This window comes from Ctenocephalides felis, unplaced genomic scaffold (genome assembly GCF_003426905.1).
Source record: "Ctenocephalides felis isolate EL2017-DRISC unplaced genomic scaffold, ASM342690v1 CF-g0.4_SCAFFOLD_01886, whole genome shotgun sequence".
Classification (NCBI taxonomy): domain Eukaryota; kingdom Metazoa; phylum Arthropoda; class Insecta; order Siphonaptera; family Pulicidae; genus Ctenocephalides; species Ctenocephalides felis.
Genome location: NW_020538040.1, coordinates 125,342,556 through 125,347,205, shown reverse-complemented (window position 1 = coordinate 125,347,205; position 4,650 = coordinate 125,342,556).

Below are 4,650 nucleotides of genomic sequence, written 5' to 3'. Positions count from 1 at the left end.
TGTGCAAGTATTGAGCATGATTGTCTTAATAATAAAGTTCTATTATACCTGTGTATATACATTTATAAAAACTGCAAAAAATTAAATATAAATCTATTCAACACATTTACTCCCCCTAGCTCAGATAATCTGCAAACATATTTGCAGTTCCCTCAAAATTAGTTTGAAAACTTACTGCTGAAATTGAAACTTTTTTCTCTGTATCTTAGAAACTGCTCGACCTGCATTCCCGAAAAATAAATAATTTCTTCACACCGTTTCGTCATCAATAGGAATCGAATGTTTATTTAATCATTCAAATCAGTTGATCCGTGCCCTTAAATCGTAAACGAAAGTTGTATCCGGACTTGAAAAATGTTTTGAAACGTATTTATTAAGACTATTATATATGTATATTACTATAATACTAAGAGAAATTAATAACGATTGGATATATTCAATAACTTATTGTTTTTTTATATATGTAATAGAAAAATATAAAAAATCAATAAATATAAACATTATACAATATAAAACAAATTTGCATAATGTATATATATAAAAAAATTAAAATATATATTTATTATTTTAGTAGATGTCGAAGCAACTAACCAAATTACCAAGAAAGTATTTTTTATAACAATATTATATTAAATCTTGATTGAAAAAAATAATTAAAACTTGTATAACAATTTTGATACCTTCATATAAGTATAAAAATTGTGCATTTAGTTCTAGTATTCAACAAATATTCATGATAACACAAAATAATAAAATATCTAACAGATTATATAATTAATAATTATAAATATTTTAACAATATTTAATTTAATTTATATGTTGGTAAAATAAAACACTATAGTTATGCGGTAAAAAGCTGGTATTCGGATAATTTGGGTGTTTTCTTTGTTCTATGTAGGACTTAAACTTAAGAAGAAGGCTATTAGCAGTGCGAAGACAAGGTCCTTAAGCAAAACGTCTCGTTTTCAATTAGTTTTGTTTGTTATGAGATAATTTTTTTAACAATTCTCTATGCTCATTATTTGAATTGCTCACTATGAGAAGTGCTCGTTATGGGGGGTCTGCATTGTTTATTTGCGACCGAATAATTGCATCATAAGCGCTAGTATTAACCAGAAATGAATCCGCGAACTTTTCGCGGCACGGAGCGGCGTGAAGGCACCTATTACACGCTTATTTAATATTTAATAATCTTCGAGCGCGCTCGTCCAGGTGTAAATTTCAGAGCGGCAGAACGTTGCGTCGAGTGCGCTCACTCTCACAAAGTAGCGGCCGGAATCGTAAAAAGTGCCCTTGATTGATTTACAATTCATTATTCGCGACGGCTCTTAGGAGTGCTGTCGAAAAAAATGATGAGTGTGATGAGTCGGACGAACCAAAGCGAAATATTCGCTCTTCACAAATCAGTTACAACATTTTTCAACATTTCGGTTTTTGACTAAACACATTACGGTAACGACGCCGCAACCGCCACAAATCACTGGACATTATTGCCAAAGATTACTTTCTATTCATTTAAAAAAAAAAATATGAAATTTTCTGGTATTTGACAGATAAAATAAAATCGACTAATGAAAACACTTCCTCTTGAAATTTATCATAAAATAGTATTTCCGACGACAACAGTTTATTTTTCTCAAAACTTGTAAATTTTGTGTTTATAATATTTCAATATTTATTAAACAATTTCTTTAACAATTATTTTTTGCTATTTCGGGAAATATCATAAACTGCATCATAAATAAAATTCTAGGCCCTAACATAAGACAAGTTGCTTGAACTTCCCGATATGCGTAAATAATCAATTTAATTTTTTTATTGTTTTTATTTTAATTACAACCTGTCACACTTAGGGCATTCAGTAATTGATTTTGACTTTTGTTTTTATATGAATCTTAAATGGATGGATGGAATGGAGTCCAGTTATGACTAATTTTATCTATACTCGAAGAATTTGCTGACATTTTATTATATATGCAACTATACCCACGAGAGGCGATTTTCACTTGAGGCTCTATTTGAAATCTATAACCTCAAGTGGAAATATGACATCAAAGTTGCCTGATGTCAGGCTTGGCGGTAGCGGGAATCGAACCAGCGAACCTGGGACTAGTTGGTGCTAGCCCACGCTCTCAGTTTAATGAACAAATATTTGATTGTATATTATCTACCAGTCTAACTGTTTACTAGTTTACCTACAAGCAACTACCTATCTAAGTTGTCCACTTGTCTACTTTTCTACCTGTCCGGATGTCTTATATTTGCCTACTTATCAACCTGTCGACCTATCAACTTGTTCACCTTTCTACCTGATTACCTGCCTATCTCTCATCCATCCGTGTATCAATATTTCTACATGTATATGAATCAATAATTATGATTTTTAATTATTATTTCAGACCACAAAATGTCAATTTTGTTCATTTTTCTCTGCAACTTCGAAACCGCTAGACCTGCCTTCACAAAAATGTAATCATAAAAAAAATCTTAATTCATCAATAAAAGTAAAATGTTGTTGGAATCATTCGAATCGGATGCTCCGTTCTCTTAAAACTGATATGTTTTGCATTATTGCTTTATATATCCGAAGCAGGTAGACCCGTCTTTGCCGAAAATTAATCAGCACATCTCGCCATGAATGAAAATTAAATGTTTTTTTAAATAATCATTTTAAATCGTAGACGCAAATTGTATCCATACAAAACACTGAATACTAGATACACATACATTCTCTTTTTCCAAGTTATGCCAAAATATTCAGGAGATTTTGAAACGTAATGATATACAAAAATAGATTTTTTTAAATTAGGTAATTTGCAAACAAATAAATATTTTTTTCATAAAGTCTTCATTTTGTTCATTAATGTAAGAACACATTATGGCAAAATAGATAACACGCATTTTAAACATTTATGTAAAAAAATCTCTTTTTACTAACTTTTTGTAGGGTAAGTTATAGTAATCGCAAAAAAATCGAAAATGAAAATTTTTGTATATCTTTACGTTTCAAAATTCCTGAATATTTTGGCTCCCGGAATATACATAATATGTATCATAAATGCCTATGTCTATAATACATGAGTTAATATTGTCAAATTATTTCGAAGAAAAAATATAATCCGCCCTCATAATACAGTTATATTTAAAAGAGTGAATCAACTACTCTAATTAGTAACCAATTACAATATGCAAATATTTTTGTATATTGTAATTTTTGCATATATGTATGTACATATCTGCAAAAACTTACTTTTTTCATTATAGAAATATAGCAATACAAACAGCTTTACTTAACGTAGTATCATAAACCGTAATTTTATCAGTTGGTTTTTCAAATGTTACATGGTTTTTAAATTTCATTATATCATATCGAGTAAAACTAAAAAAAAACTAATTACTCGAATAACACAATCAAAGTTGTATGTTATACTGCGACAATAATGTATGGTCATGTGGTTTTAAAATAGGTAAACGTGATATATTAGTATTTGCATTTTCTATTATCAAAATGTCAAAACAATCCACCGTAAACCGCGAATCTAATTATAAATCCATGGCTTTATTTATATGATGACATTATAAATTATGAATAACAAATATATAAGAGATCTAAATAAATTTAATAGTATTAAATAATGCGAACAAAGCAATAAGGTGTATAACATACAAAAATTATATATTCAGCGGTACTAACAAAGCCGCGAATTTAATCCTCATTTCAATAGTTCATATTTTTATCTTGTAAATATATACCACTTTCCAAACTTCAATAGTCATGTCTAAGCTGATGTGTGAAAGGTAATCGAAATACAAAATAGTCTAAATTTGTCTGAAACAAAGCTGAAGTTTATCTCATAATCAGACCATGACATTGGGCAGACCACTTTATTAATTTGTAATGTGTTCTATTATTTATTGCGTTTACTAAATTTATTATAATAAAGGGATGTCGAATTCAAAAATATAGAAAATATTAAAATTTATTAAAAAGTATTTATTTATAAAATAGTAATAAGACAGAATCTTACTTTTACATCCCACAGGGTGAGTTATAGTAATCATAAAAAATCGAAAATGAAGTTCTTTGCATATTTTATATTTCAAAGGTGTCTGGACATATATTCTAGATATATAATTTCGTCGACGATTTCGGGAACACAGATCGGCCGATATGAAGGATCGGCCGATGTGTATATGGCATTATGCCTTAAGGCAAATAGCTGGAACTTCCCGTACCGTAACGAAATAATCGAGGAATATTAAATAGATTTTCGAATAGATTATTGTAAATACTGTAATGTTGTCTAATATTTATAAGAATTATATAAACTGAATTGTGAATCTGAAAATATTGGTTAAAGTATATTAGAACTTAAGTCAGAATTACAATTAAAATCTGAATTATGCTCGATATACAAAAAAAAAATTTTTTTTTGAAAAAAAAAATTGAAAAAAAAATGTAACATTTTTTTTTTCAAAAGCAATTATTTGTTATAACAAGCAGAAAGTTTTTTGAATCATTCAAATCAGACGCTTAGTCCACTCAAAAACTGCCATTTTTTGCACATTTAGCTCTGTATCTCCGAAACTGCTGGACCTGACTATATAAACTAATCACTTTTCTCGTCATTACGAATTGAATGTTTATTG